The sequence below is a fragment of the Tachyglossus aculeatus genome, chromosome 9 (genome assembly GCF_015852505.1).
Source record: "Tachyglossus aculeatus isolate mTacAcu1 chromosome 9, mTacAcu1.pri, whole genome shotgun sequence".
In the NCBI taxonomy this organism is placed as follows: Eukaryota; Metazoa; Chordata; class Mammalia; order Monotremata; family Tachyglossidae; genus Tachyglossus; species Tachyglossus aculeatus.
In genome coordinates, this window is record NC_052074.1 from 46,338,800 (window position 1) to 46,355,607 (window position 16,808).

Here is a 16,808-nt window from a genome sequence, read left to right on the forward strand (position 1 = left end):
ATGTTCCAACATATATCTAAGCTAAATGGTCCCAAAATTTTCTCACCAAGATAAATTTTCATACTATCTTTAACTTTTCCTTGTGGTCTTGGTCACTTAAACTTGGAAACTTGGAAAGAATTCAAAGGAAAGTCACACCTTTAAACCTTCTCCAAATTTTCCATTTCTTCACTGGTTATGGAACCTGCACCTTATCTAGGAAGGGGTCTGACCCCTAAAGTACCAAGTAAAATGGATCTTAGAAGGGAGATTAATGGGCCATCAGAACATTCAGTACTTTTTGGTAGAATTTTGAAGATAGAATTATTTGTTCAAAGAAATACAAGATCATTTTAACTTGACCAAATGGGAGAAAATGGGCACTCAAAATGCCACATGGCCCCAATATTTCCAGAATTTTAAAGATTTATAAGGGTTTTTCCCCAGTTTTTATAATCTCTGCTATTTTTTTATTTAAACAATAGATTCTAACTGCACAACAACAGAGTAGGAATAGGGTGCAAGTATAAATAGAGAGCTCAATAGAATCATGAAGGCTAAAGAATTCTAACTAGCATAAAGCCCCTCTACTCTGATCACTTTCCCGGACACTATTATTTTATCTCACCTTTTGCACCCAGAGTTCTATGCCTGGTCTGAATAAAAACTTGTTTTTGTTAAAGTTGCAGCAAGCTGTTCACCAGAAAATCTAACAGATAGGCCCTTCTGTTCACTTGTTTGAGTCGTGATCAAAAAGGAGCCAAAAAAAAAAAATGTTAGCCCATTAGGCTTCTAATGCAGAAGACTGTAAACTGGGTCACTAAACTGGAAAATAATTTATGGGCTATCAGGAGACACTACTTCATCAGGAGCCCAATTCCAATGTCATGCTGTGGGAGAAAGATGAGGGAGCAAAGAAGAAAGAGAGTGTTTAAAGTCCACATGAATGAGACCCCTTGTATGACAGGTACCGTGTCTGGTATGATTTTCTTGAATCTAGTCCAGCACTTAGCAGAATGCTTGGTTTATAGGAAGAACTTAATACCAGCATTAATAAAAAAATTCACTGCTCTTCTGAGTGCTATTTCAGAGATAAAAGAAAGAAATATTTTGTAAAATTTTGCCAAAATGAAACACCACCTACAATCTAATCTTACTTTTGATTATGGATTTTTGTATTGTCGAATTTATCAGCAGTGAGTATATATACTGGGTTCTAGATATGCTAACATTCTCACACCTCATGAATGGGGTACTCAGCATAGGTGTCAAGAAAAAAACATTTAATAATTTTCCATTTGTTCCAGCCAAGTATAGAGCTATAGCGTTCCCACTCCCTAACCACTACTACTTGCCTGAGATATCATAAGAGTATGTGCTCTCAGTAGTAGCTTCATTTCACACCATTGAGGAATCAGATAAGGTTATTTACTAATGTCAGACTTTCTCACAGCACATATGTACATATTAATAATTTATTTATTTAAATTAATGTCAGTCTCCCCTTCTACACTGTCAGCTTATTCTGGGCAGGGAATGTGTCTACCAATGCTGTTACACTGTTACATTGTACTCTCTCAAGTGCTTAGTACAGTGCTCTGTACACAGTAAGCACTCAGTAAATACAATTGATTGATGGATTTCCAAATTTCACTGAGGTCACCCCTTTCCAAAATTCCTCTCCAAATAGGGCCTTTCCAAAAACGTGAGGCTCGGGTTTTAGGAGCTATGAAACACTGAAGAATCCAAGTCAGTGACCACAAGTGTGAACAAATGGCTCTAGCCACTGCCAAAGCCCTATAAACTCAGAAGGGCACAGCAGAGCTCAACTGACTCACTGTGGGGCTGTTTCTGGTAATCAAAGTGAACAGTTCCTCAAGGAAGGTTGTGGTATATGACTTCACGTGCACATTCAGAAGGTGAAAGAGTCTGCAGAAAATTAAAGGCCATGTTATTTCCACCCTCGATGAAAGGTCTGTTTAATTAGGGACAAGCAAGATGGCCACAAAAACATAACAAAGAAAAGAATTTAAGCACAAAACCAAAATGAGACATGCATCTTTCTCCTTTAACACGAGATTTGCATTCTTACGAAACCTCACTTGGAAAACACACCTGTTCCCACTCTGTATGCCTGTGCATAAGAAGTTCCCATGATAACACAACACAATGGGCCCAAAAGGGCTCATGTCAAAAGTATGTTCTCTAATTGGATGTAATCTAGCCAAAATGAATCCTGAAAATATGTGCTAAAGCAAAATGGATTGTTCTGAAATATCAGAAAATGAATTGGCTGTTCCTTTTTGTGCTTTCTAGTTATCATGAAAGCATTGCCTCTCTTTGGCAAGATTAGGACTTTTAAATAAGGAAATCATAGAGAAAGTCTATCCTTTAAAGAGTACAGTGAAAGAACTGGAACTAAAGCAGTAATGTGTGAGAGTCATAGATGGAGGAAGAGTTATGATTTGACCATTGACTGGTAATTAAGGAGCTGTGTAACCACACAATCAATCCCACCAAGATGAACATACGTAACCTTGACTAGATCTGGCTAACAGCACTCAGAAATTTGTGGTAATTTCCCTTCTCCTTCAGTTAGCTCAGCCTTCCAGCAAGTGAGGTGGCTGAAAAGCGCCTTTTTTTTTTAAACACAGTGAGTGTGTAGAATTAAAGAGAAACTTCAGAATAAATGAAAACTAACACCCCATCAGGAAAGGGCAGGAAAGGAAAAACCCTAAAGTTGGAAGGGATCTTAAGACCTGATTTATTTCACCTCTTGCCTCCAAGTAGAATTTTAACTAAATTCTATAAGACAGAAGGAAGCAGATTCTCCATCTTGACATTGCAAAACCAGCACTTACTCACTCATCCATCATGAAACTATTCCTTATGTTCCACCTGATTCTCTCTTTCTGTATTTTAATTCCATTTGTTCTTGTTTTGGCCTTAGTAGAAGGTGAAAACAGATAACCACCCCACCCTGCCTCCCACTGCTCACTTGCAAACACACTAAATTCAGAATCTAGGTGTGGTGACAGACACAGAGTGATTTACAAATTCTTCAATTGCATTATAACTAACATAGGTCTTGTTTTCCAGTCTTCTGATCATTTTGGTTGTTCCTCTAGGGTTTCCCATAAAACCTTTACATCCCTTTTAAAAACATGATAAAAATGCTCTCAATCGAACAGTGGTATTTATTGAGATCTTATGTAAACAGAGCACTGAACAAAGCGTTTGAAAAACTTCAGTACAATAGAGTTAGCAGATCTAATCTCTGGCCACAAGGAATTTACAGTTTTAAGCAATTGATCCCACTTGCTTAACTCCCTCCCACCTCTGGGAGAAGCAACATGGCCTAGGGGATAGAACATAGGCCTTGAAGTCAGAAGGACTGGTTTTTAATCCCAGATCCTCCACTTGTCTGCGGTGTGACCTTGAGCAAGTCACTTAACTTCTCTGTGCAGTTACCTCTTCGGTCAAATGGGAATTAAGACTGTGAGACCCACTGGGGACTTGGACGGTGTCCAACCTGATTACTTTGTATCTATCCCAGCACTTAGAACAGTGCCTGGCACATAGCAAGTGCCTAACAAATGCCATAAAAGAAAAAAAAAACTGTTTCAGTATTCCAAACTGCTTTGTTTCCAGAGGTTTCTGGATCTGAGGACTGGACCCCCACTTTCACTCATCATGGGTCTCTGACAAGACCTGAGAGAAGGACTGAAAGGACTCTAAAAGGCTCATTAGGTCTACCAAATCTATAATTCCAAGTCCTGTTCCATTTTCTTTTTCCTCAAAATGTCCTTCCCCTTTCCGACTACATACGTAAAATGAAAAGTTGGCCCCTCCAGTTTTCTAGACTGTGAGCCCGCTGTTGGGTAGGGATCGTCTCTACATGTTGCCAACTTGTGCTTGAATGATGAATGAATGAATGAATTGAATTGCAGTCGCATTTTAGATGCTTTAAAATAATACAGCAATATTGCTGGCATAACCAGTCTGTGATTTGGTTTGACCCCATCTCTTTTTCTGAAGATTTGGATAAATTCAGGAGGGAGAGAGGTCCATAATGAATTTATGAAAAGAAATGTAAAAGTTGTTGAAGACAAAGAGCTATTTAGATAGACAATAGAGGAAGGATGAGGGAGAAAGGATAGAGTGGCCTCCTATTCCATTTTCTGCTGAGGCAGAACAAGCAGAGATGTTTGATAGCAGGGCAAGGACATGGAGACCAGACCTGAGCTCCATTCCTGCAGTGCTCCCAGCTGACCCTCTCGTACCCCCCTTCTTTCATAGTTCTCCCAGAGAAAGGACTGAGATGAAGCATTGCTGGAGGAAAAGGGAAGGTCACTTCAGACTCCCTTCCTACTCTGTGTTCCAGGCAACTTTCTCTCCTGTTTCTCCACCTAATAGCAGCAAGTAACTCAGTGGCCTAGAACAAATTGTCCTAACTTTTCATGAAATGAGAGAGAAAACTCAAAACCTCTACTAAAGACAAAGTTAAGATTTCCACTCATTTCCAAAAAACAGTCGCTCTGTTCAGAAGGACATTAGGATACAAGATAGATACAAGGTAACCAGGTTGGACACAGTCCCTGTCCCACATGGGGCTCACAATCTGAGCACCAACTCAAGGCTCAAACCCTAGTAGTACAGAGTCATGAGTTACATGCCATTGCTCCTGTAGAGTGCACAACCTTGACACCTAACACTGAGGATGGGAGAATCTGCTCACATGATCCTCTCCCGTGGAAAAGTCACTGAAAGGCTTACAAGAACCCCATTGCAATTGTTTTAAACTTTAGCAAAGGGGAGACCACATCTACTGCATCAAACAGGATAGATAAATTCACTTGTATTTATGGAACACCTGAGTGCTAAGCACTCTACTAAGTGCTTTGGGAAGCACATCAATGAGGTGACTACATTCTCATTCTCAAATAATTTATAATTCAATAGGGAAGACAAAAGATTACTTACAAATAGTAGGAGCAAGAGGAAGTCTAGATGGTAAACTCATTGTGGCCAGGGAATGTGTCTACCAACTGTTGTATTATACTCTCCCAAGCATTTAGTACAGTGCTCTGCACAAAGTCCTCAGTAAATACTACCGATGATTGATGATGATGAGTGGGAGATTCACAAATGTCAGAATGAGCTGACGGAATAAATAATTGAACACAGAGGTGTATATAACTGCTGATGATAGGGAATATATTCCTAAAGCTTAAGGGAGGTTGTGGAGCTGATGTCTCTTCACCCTGGATATCAGGGGTGTTCTGCTGAACTGGGCATCACTATTGGATGTCAGACCTACTGACCAATTCTTCTAGATCAGCAGCTCTGTAAATAACACTGAACTACATCCCCCAAATCAAAGTGGAGTATAATGTGAGGGCCAGAACCCTAAGAAACAACAGGCTCCATCCACTTGGAGTGGAGGTCCCTTGTGATCAACCCTGGAATATTTTCCTCCCAAAGCCTAGCTTTACCTCTAAGGAAGTTTATTTTTTAATGCTAATGAGGAGAGCCAGCATCAAGGACTTGGATGATAATACTCGAAACAATTGATTCTGTTGGTTTTAAGCTGCTGCTATCCTGCTGGTTTTAAATGTTACAACTAATGGCTCTTTCAATATTTTTCCTAATAATATATTTATTGCACTTGCACCCTGAGGCTTCTTAGTGAAGAGCATAATTCCTTTAAATATAAAAAATAAATAGTATTGTATTTATAGTACCAGCAGGGTCCCTAGTGTGGCAATTGCTTTTGAGCTTAAGAGTCGATAGTCAAGGTTATTCTCTAGGCAGACTGCTAGTAGAGCCAAAAATCTATACTATCAGTCTGATTCCAATCTTTCCCTCAAGCAACTGCCCCTGGCACTTCGACACTGCAATACCATTCACCATGGATCTAAAAATGGAGGGAGACAAAAAAATGAATACAGAATCCAAAGTGTGCATTGCAGTTCCGTTTTCCAAAATTGTTTTAGCCTGCTCGGGTTGAAGCATTCATTGTGACGTTTGTGTTAGAGAATCTCCCCCAGATATCTCCAGCATCCTTCTGAAGTGTTATAGCCAAAAACATTTCGATCCTGCAAAAAATTCTACAAGTATGTCAAAGTCTGAGGGAATTTGGTGGAAATGGTTGCCAATTTCCATTTGCTCTCCTTCCTCCTTTTTTTTTTTAATCTTCCATGCAGTACAGAAGATGTCAGTGCAGGTGGTTACCCCCAAACTTGAATGTTTCTAACCAATTTATCCCAGAAACACTCTGTTCTGAACAAACTTATGGCTGGGGATCAAAGCCCACGATTTCTTGCTGTTTGCTCAGTCCCTTTTTTTCTTGAGATGTGCCTCAGTGATGACTGTTCTGCAAATCTCAGAGTCTCCTGAAGACAATTTGACAAATTTAGTTTAGTTGTTTTGATGTAACAAGCTAATTAGGTAAACTAGTTCAGTCACTGATCACGTTTCTCTAATTCCAACCATCTGCTTCAACATTTGTTCCTCTGTGTGTCGGATTTCATAGCTTCTTTCCTCTAATAGTAATTAATGAAACTGTTAATAAGCTACATAGATCATACCATGCTGTAATAATTGTACCAAATGATGCTATGAGACAAATTATATGTAACAATTATCAAAAATGACTTACACTAAAGACTGCATACTGCTAAGTAGTTCTTTTACTCTTCTTTTTTAATGCATTCTCTAATTAATTTAATGCACACTTTGTTCATAATTTGAAATATAGAAACATCACTGGGTCAGGTTTTACCATGCTCTTCTACAGTTTGTCTCCTTCTTCAGGACACATATTAGCAAAACATGACCTCTGTGCAAAATTAAAAGAACTTGCTTGTTATTTTCATTCCAAATCCCGATGAGCACATTCCAAATCTCTCTGAATTGCAGTTACTTGGAAGAGGTTCTTCCAGCATATGGGAAAAATTTTCTACAATTTTATTTTAGCAATAAAGAAAATAAAGTGAAATCTCAGCAATCAAGAGGAACTCCAAGACTGTAAGCTTCTTGAGGGCCCGGATTTGTCTATCAAAACTATAGTTTTGTATCTTCCCATGAGCTTAATACAGTGCTCTGCACACAATAAGTGCTCAATAAATACCACTGCTTGATTAGTGATGCCAGTTTGCCAACACTGGGCCAAGTTCCCCCACCTCCATGATTTTATGTGAGGACAGGGGAAAAAGGAAAGGTGAATTTGGGGAGGGTTAAGGTTAGCCTACATCTACGTTATAAACTACCCAGATATTTCAAGTGAAAGGGCTTACTTTTAGTCTGAAATATGTGCTACATTGACAGTACATTTACTGATGTAGTCATATCCTCAGATCTTCATGAATACCAATAAACCTTTGTTCGAAACCATTTTAAAACTGAAAGGTTTGGTTCATTTTTGTCTTTGCTAATATTTCCACATACCAGTATCATATTAGAAGTTCAAATTGTTTTAGAGATAATGGGTCCCTTTCTGCCATCCTCCTCAGAAAAAGACACGAGAAAAGTTTCAAATCACTTGACCGAAAACTGACGTAAGCATGGTATTCATTCATTCAATCGTATTTACTGAGCACTTACTGTGTGCAGAACACTGTACTAAGCGCTTGGGAAGTACAAGCTGGCAACATATAGAGACGGTCCCTACCCAACAGCGGGCTCACAGTCTAGAAGGGGGAGACAGACAACAAAACAAGACATATTAACAAAATAAAATAAATAGAACAAATATGTACAAGTAAAATAGAGTAGTAAGTATGTACAAACATATGTACAGGTGCGGTGGGGAGGGGAAGGAGGAAAGGCAGGGGGAGGGGTAGTTGACTGATTGGCTATTGTTCTATTCCAAGGGTCTCAAAATAATTCATTTATTTTGGCCAGATTTTCCTAAGGAATTAAACCTTTCTGGGTTTACCTTCACTTCTGCAAGAACCTGGAGTTCAGTTAATGTTTAAAAATGGGGCTGGATGAGATGGGACCCCATCCCACTTATTTTCAAGAAGACCTTTTAGTAATAAGGGTGGGGGGACAAGGGGTTAAATCTGTCCCTGTGGACAAGCTCTCCAATTCCTTACTTCCCCAGTAGAAATGATTACCCTGCTGCTTCTCTGCCACCTCGGGAATCAGGAGACTTGGGTCATAGTGCCAGTCTTCCTGAAGCTGCATAATGTAAATGCTCAATAAATACCTTTGACGGATAAGAGTGAAGACCACACATGCAGTTGCCAGTGTGTTGCAACCCCTATCTGCTTATTCACTCGGTTGCCCTCCATGCCGTAAGGGCAGCATGGTGGGCAAGGAAAAGAGAATGCGAGAAGTGCTTTTGCACAAGCCGATTTTGGTCCTTAAGTCTCAGGAGTAAGGCTCATGCATTGTTCCTGCTAGGAAATTCCATCCATCATCATGGAAATGATGCCCATACTACCCCATTTCTGCCCTGGCTACAGGGGCAAATTTGAGTGAATTGCTGCAACAATTTACTGCCCAGAAGTTGGCAGCAGACTGGTTCAATCCCCGGAAAGATTTGATTGATTATTTTCATAAATGATTCATAGGATGGGGGAAAACATTCTTAGTCAAGGAAACTAATGATAGCACCTGTTTCTTCTTATAGATAACACCATGTTTATTTGTTCACTTGTCTTGATTCAAAGGACTATAAGCTCGTCAAAAGCATTCATCATTCTTTCCCTGTATTCTATATCCTCCCCTTCCGTGTTCAGCAATGACAATGCATGTAGTGGAAAATGTGTCTTTTATATCCATTAAGGTTTTAAGTCAACTTGCAAAGGATTTAAGTACAAAAAATGCACCAGCCTGCAATTTTTTTTCCTCTTACCAGGTCACCCGCTACAGAATATACCAAGATAATAAATCACTAAAGTGGGCATTTTCCCCTTATTCTTCTGGCATAAATCCTCACTCTTCCTGCAAATGTGGTTAAATGACTTTTGGCCAGACTGCTTAACGAATCCTAAATCTTGAGCATGAATTTGAAAGGGCTGATTATTAATGCTTTTAATGTTTAAGACACTTAAATCTTGGAATGGCTTGAAGGGTTTCACTGGGCAGACAGGGCATTCTGCTTCCATCTAGCCTGGCAGGCTGTATTAGTGTCTCCTGACCTACTCTGTCCTACCAATTCCATGTGCCTGAAACTCAATGGAAAGCCCAGTTCATGAAAGATAAAGGGGAAAAAAGGTAAGGAAAGAACCCCTGCATAATTCTGTTTTTAATTTAGCAGGTTTTGAATTTAATGTTAGTGGTCAGAAATATTTCAGGAGTAAAATAAATCATTTTGCCTACTGAAAACATAGTTTTTCTAGATGTTATTTGGAAGTAGTAGGTTGGATTCTATATTATAAAATTAGTACCCATTACAAGTCAGGGATAGAGAGAGAATGTGTTAAAATATCTAATTCAGAAAGACACCATCTTCCCTCATCCACTGACAGACAGTGCAAATCCTTGGATTTTTTTCCAAAATCGATCAAACCACCACCATTTGATCACTAACTAAAAATTTCTCTTTCCTTTAGGAGCCTGGCAACCCACTTGACCAATTAAGATCAGAACTACCACTCACAAGGTAAGAGACAAATCTGGCCCAAACTAAAGACACTCTGAGGCTGAAGAATTTGAGAACCAGATGGTGAAGACAGAGTAGCAGTTTCCCTGAATTTAGAGGGTTATGGGTATCAAACAAGCGATACGAATAGAAGTCACAAGCTCCTGAATGCTTTTAAGAATAACCATTTTCTTCCCCAGATTCAGATCTGCCCAAGTTCCCTCACACATCCCATGTTTGGATCGCTAAAGAATACCAGATCACTTACCTTGGGCCAATTATGGTACCTAAATTCAGCCTATTGTGTGTGTGCAGGAAGGGTGTGGTGAGGAGGCTGGAGGGGAATGAGAGGGGGAAGGTTTGGCCAAACAAGGCTCAAAGCCAGCCCCCTCCTCCACATATAACCATCCTCTAAAAAGGCTTTCCTCTTCTGAGAGATTCACTCCTGCCTGCCAATTCACTTGCCCCAGTGGGAATACGACTGCTAAGAACAAGAGATTGCCCACGTATGGTACTGCACAAACCATTAGCACCATCATCAATCCCTTTGCACTGGTTCTCAGCCCTGAGGCCTTCAGGATGGGACTATTGTTCATCCATCATACATGACAGGATACTTCATCATCTGAGGGATTTCAGTGCAGTACCTTTCAGAATCCTCAGGAGCATGCTCACAGTTAAGTCCTGGGGGTCCCCAGTTCTTTGGACTTGCTTGAGGCCTACAATTTTTAAATATATGCTCCTAAGGTACATTATTTTAAATACAAAAGATCTTTAAAAATGCATTAAAGCCTCAAAACCACAAATAGCTTTTCAAAGATGTAGCGGTTGCTGCGGATTTGGGTATGTCCTGAATTTGGAGCCCTGAGGAACCTCAACAACCATGGTGCCCTATTGATTTTGTTTTTATTTTGTGCATGTTTATGTGTTGTGTTTTAATGTTTCCTGATGTGTCAATCTCCAGTCTCTTCTACCACTTTATACTCTTATACTGTAAGTCCCCTCAGGGACAAGGACTAAGTCTAATTTCTCCTTATGTAATCTGTCCCAGCACTTAGCACAGTTCTCTGCACACAATAACTACTCAACAAATGCTATTACAACTACAGCTACTACTATCAATCAATCAATCAATCGTATTTATTGAGTGCTTACTGTGTGCAGAGCACTGTACTAAGCGCTTGGGAAGTACAAGTTGGCAACATATAGAGACGGTCCCTACCCAACAGTGGGCTCACAGTCTAGAAAGGGTAAAGGGAGCAGTTCATTAATAAAGGACATTATCAAGGGTTTTCAAATGTAAATTCAGGCCAAAAGGCCCCCTAAAGAACCCCTGGAATCACCCAGACCCCAGGCAAAGTGCTTGGAATAGTTAACCAAAACTCAGGCAAAGACAAATATATTTATATCCACAGGAAAATTAAAATGTGTGGAAAAAGATTGCCGACTTGTACTTACCAAGCACTTAGTACAGTGCTCTGCACATAGTAAGCGCTCAATAAATACGATTGAATGAATGAATGAATTGTTTGGGGGAGAAGACTAGAAAAAGTTTTATTCAATTCAGGATAGTTTCCAACATCAAGTTGCTGGAAGTTTTGAAGATAACCTAACAAGAAAGCCTTTTAAAATTTTAGTCATTTCCAAAGTATACTTGGTTTTCTTCTAGCACTGGGGCTATGTCTCTGACAAAACCTCAAGTTAAAGAAAATGTAGGTGTAGGCATGCAGAGAAGCAGCATGGCTCAGTGGAAAGAACATGGGCTTGGGAGTCAGATGTCATTGGTTCTAATCCCGGCTCTGCCACTTGTCAGCTGTTTGACTTTGGGTAAGTCACTTCACTTCTCTGTGCCTCAGTTACCTCATCTGTAAAATGGGATTAAGACTGTGATCCCACGTGGGACAACCTGATTACCTTGTATCCTTCCCTGGGGCTGAGAACAGTGCTTGGCACATAGTAAGCAGTGAACAAATACCATCATTGTTGTTATTATATGACGACTTATGCCACACGCAAACCCACAACCATTTCTTCTGCCATTCCAAGAAGAAAATTCCTTAATTTCCTAATAGTTTTATATCTAAAACACAAAAACACACAGCCATGTCTTCCCAACAGGTATCTCAGTTTCTTCTGGAGTCTTGGGATTTTCTGAGATCTAAACATGCTTTGCCAACATACCAGTAGCAGAGTGAGGTAGTTGTTTCAGTGCCTTGAAGGAACCAAACATTCCCTCTGCAGATTCCAGGATCCATTCTGAGGAGGCTCTTTAGGTCAATGTCTCTGAATATGAGATAACCAACAAGACCACATGGCCACCCTAAGGGTAACAAATTCTAAAAGACAGATTACAGGGATTTACAAACTTTGTTTTGCAATACCCTCCCCTCTCCAATTGCAGGGGAAGTGGGTGACAGGACCACATGGCCACCTTAAGGGTAGCAAATTCTAAAAGACAGAGTACAGGGATTTACAAGCTTTGTTTTGCGATACCCTCCCCTCTCCAATTGCTGACAGAGTGGAGAAGTTATGGGTAGTGGTCTCTTTAAGGAAACACACCATTATCCAGGAGAGTATACAGTCTGAGTCCCTGAGCAAGTTGGTGGACAGAGGAGAAAGTGATTATTAGACTGGGGTCCCTCAAAATTTCCACTGTCCAAATGGTTAGGAGGTATTAAAACAGACTATTTGTCTGAGATGGAAGAGGCAGAGACTGGGCCTGGTATGGAATTGAATTAGCCTTTCAAAGGACTTCCGGTGCTCTGATCGTCTGATTACATGTTTCTATGAAAACGAACTTCTACCCACTAGTCAGTTGCTTTTCTGAGTAGGCTGAATTGATGAGCTACAGACAGCTACAATCTTCTAGGCAAAGAAGAAGGGGGACAAAAAATTAGAATGAATTAATCCAAGACCTAGCAGACAAATATATCAATACAGGCCTTTGGCAAATGCAACCACTGTGAAATAAGTTAGTTGTGAACTCCATGTGAGTCAGGGACTGTGTCTGACATGATTAGCTTGAATTTATCCCAGTGCTTATAACAGTACTTGACACATACTAAGCTCTTAAATGGCATAATTAAAACAATTAGTCATTTGTAACAATACAGCCCAACTTTTGGGAGAGTCAGAAAGACTCATCCTTAGCCAGTCTCCTTACCCCCTTTTCATTAAATGAAAATCATCTTCCAGTGATTTTAAAGAAGTTCAAGGGGCACATAGCATAAACTGTATATAGCTGTTCTAGGCCTGGGTAAAAATGTTTCATTAACACAGAACATTTACTCCTGCCATGAATCACTTCCCCAAAATGCCATGGGAAGATGACCGCCTCAGCATTTCAGCAGTTAAGTATCCACTGCCACCCATAGAATTTCTTATATATCGGCCTACATACTCTACTATTTAAGGACTTATGCACCCACATACCCATCTTTTCATTCCTAGCTTCCTCCTCACTGTAAATGACTTTGTGTCCATCTCTCACATTAGATTGAAAGCTACTTTTGGGCTGGGATTATGTCTTCTAACTATAGTGTATTCCTCCAAATACTTAGTACAGTGCTCTACATGAAGATTGTGAACTTCTGGAGGGACAGAATCTGTGTCTAATTCCCACCTGCATGTTCTTTCCCAGCACTCAGTTCAGTGCTCTACACAGAGAAAACAATAATAAACAATAAATAGTACTACTACTATAACGGGTGCTCAATAAATACTGTGGATTGATGAGTCCTTGGAATCCACATGTTCAGTGGCTTGGGCACAAACCCAGGTATGAGAAACACTTATTTTATTCCAGCCCCAGGGTGACTGTTCAGATTCATATCTGGTAAATATTGCATTATCATTCCCACTTTATAACTGGCTTCCCCTTATGCATCTGGCTCTCTTCTCCCAGTTCTCCAACTCTTTTCTCCGCCACACTTTAGGACTATTCCTTGCAGCCTGGGTTCTAATCCTGCTGCCATTTGTCTGCTGTGTGACCTTGGGCAAATCACAACTTCTCTGTGCCTCAGTTAATTCTTCTGTCAAAAGGGGATTAAGACTGTGAGCTCCTTGGGGGACAGGGACTGAGTCCAAACTGATTATCTTGAATCTGCCCAAGTGCTTAGTACAGTACCTGGCACATAGTAAGTGCTTAAATACCATTAAAATAAATGAACACAAATAAATAATCAAATTCTCCCACCTCTTACCCATTGCTTACTCCTTCCCCCCATCTGAATGGCTTTCCAGACTCAGCGCAGCCAAACCACATCCCTTCCCTCCTTCAAACCCTTCTTAAAAAGCCACTTCTTAAAGGAGGTGATTCCAAAATGATCCTTTCACCATCATGGTCAATCCTTTGGTAGACATCAATTTATATCTGCCTGTCTTTGTATTAGACTGTAAGCTCTTTGAGAACCAGGATCAGGTTTTTTGTTTTTCATGGTGTTTCTTAAATGCTTACTATGTGTCAACACCATTCTAAGCACCGGGGAAGGAGCACGTTCATTAGGTCAGACACAGTCCCTGTCCCCCAAGGGGCTCACAGTCTAAGTAGGAGAGGCAATAGGTATCCCCATTCTACAGTTGAGGCAACTGGCACAGAGAAGTGAAGTGACTTGCTCAAGGTCACACAGCAGAAAAGTGGTAGAGCCGAGATTAGAACCCAGGTCCTTCTGACTCACAGGCCCAAGCTCTCTCCACGAGGCCATGCTGCTCCTCAAACTTTTAAAGTCCTTCGGTTTGCCCCCTAAGTACGTGGTGGCATTATGCCCAAAGAAGGCGCTATATAAATACTGCTGATAATGAAGAAGAAGAGGGGAAATACAAGACAAGAAATTAAGATTCTTGTCTACCTCCTGAGTCCTCAGCTCTGGTAACTCTAATGAATTCTTTTTAGCTACATTCCCAATACATCCGAATGGGAACTCTTGAAGGCCAGTGGCCATGGGGTAAGGCTGGAGTCTGCCAGTAAATCTTCAGACTGAGGGAAAATTAAATGTGTGGGCCCTTTGGAGAAGGGAGAGGGGGAAATCGTATGGTGCACTCCATTTGGGATGACATATTCCAGTGGGCTGAATTCTGCCACCTGATCTGAAACATTTGGGCTCACAACAGGGAAGGCTTGGAGAGGGAGGCGGCTCGTGTGGGGATGTTGGCACTTGGGAGGAAAGCGCAGAGGAACACTAGTGGAAAAAGCAGTGATGCTGGCACTACCAGCTGGAGTGCTTCACAGCAGCGTTCATTGCTTTTGTTTGGGGAAGGATGGGGGAGGAAACCCAGACACTTCACTAGTTGAAGAGAAAAAAATCAACAAGCTTATTCTCTTCCTCGGGATTGGTACTTATTGTGGTGCTGGGGGGCCAGAGACTCTCTCAACAGGTGGGAAATCGCATCTCCTCCAGGTGACCAGTTCCCCTGGGAGAATGATGATTTCCTGTATGGGTGGAGGATGACAGGTTCTCTATCAGTGCCAATCTTAAAAGATGGCAACATGCCCCTGTCTAGAGTCTTCATAGGGAATGTGCTCTGCCTGGGAATGGGGTAATAAAAGCTTCACGCTCCAGTGTAATTTTTCAACTGAATGCAGAACCCCAAAGAGAATTGGTCTCCTGCCCAGAGAGAATCCAAAAACCAGTAAGATTATTGGCTCATTTCAGATTTTCAGGTTTTTTTGGGGTGTTGCAGGGAACTGAGAGAGAGAGAGACATTTGGGGGATACCTGACTGCATTTAGCCAGAGGGCACCCCATTTCCAGTCCCATCTGAGCCAAAACCCAAAGGGGTGGAACTACTTCCAAGACCCTGAAGAGGCTTATCCTCACCTCCAAGAGGGGACAGGGTCATGCATGTATAGCACGCCATACATGCATGTCTGTACCATTATACTCCTGGGACTTGTAATCCCAGCACCTGTACAAGAATTTCTACATGATTCTTTCATTCACACTTGGCCTCTCAGTGGCACCATAGCTGCTCTATTCCACTTGCAACCCTCTACCCCACACCCAGCCCAAGTCTGACATTGCCATCTGTTGACTTGCCCAACCTGTGGTAGCTTTTACCTTCCTGAGCGACCCCTTCCACTCGAAGCTGATACTTCCTGTCTCTGTTTTTGGCATCCAGTGTATCAGGTGCAAGTTTAGCCCGATACCAAAACGAACTGGGGAGAGGAAGGAGTAAAACAGCTTAAAAAAAGGAAACGTTTCATAGAACTACATTCTCCTTCAAACTGTGCTCCCCTCTAGCTTCATCTCCTACTTGCACAATCTCCTTCAGCCAGGCACACTGGACTCTCTCATTCATTCAACTGTATTTATTGAGCGCTTACTGTGTGCAGAGCACTGTACTAAGCACTTGGGAAGTACAAGTCGGCAACATATACAGTCCCTACCCAACAATGGGCTTACAGTCTATAAGGGGGAGACTCTTCCCCATGCCTACTTCTGCCATCTTTCATCTAGCTGTACTCTAGCCTTCAATATCCTCTAGTAAAAATGGCATTTAAGCAGTCTTTACTAAGTCAGGGAAAGAATACACAAGTGTAAATTAGACCTGGTTCCTTACCCTCAGGAGGCTCCCAATATGAAAATAAAAAGTGAGGATACTGGTGATAGGCACATAAGGAGAAATGAAATGAAAATATAAAACAACAAAAAGACCAAAAGAACAGAAATCCATAGGGCACTGTGGATAGAGGAGCATAATTCCACTCCCCAGTTTGCTCCTTGATGACTTTGAGCAGAATCCATCTACCCTGGAAAACCTTTCATGATTAACTGAGAACCATCTATCAGTTCATACCACCCCAGGATACCTATCCAACTCTCTCACCTGAGTGGAACTTCTTATATAGCTACTATATTATTCACAATCCTCAAATATGTTCTAACTATATCTTTTTTTTTGTTTCACTATTGTGTGTGCAACTCTAATTCAGCACATCCTGAAACAGTAGTAGTAATTGTATACATTAAACAAATAGTAAGTGTGCTGTATTTAGCGCTTGGAGAAGTACAACAAATGAACATGACAACTCACAGCCTGCTGTAAGCTTCTTGACAAGGTTTGTGTCTATATGTTTGTACATATTTGTTACTCTATTTATTTATTTATTTTACTTGTACATATCTATTCTATTTATTTTATTTTGTTAGTATGTTTGGTTTTGTTCTCTGTCTCCCCGTTTTAGACTGTGAGCCTACTGTTGGGTAGGGACTGTCTCTATATGTTGCCAACTTGTACTT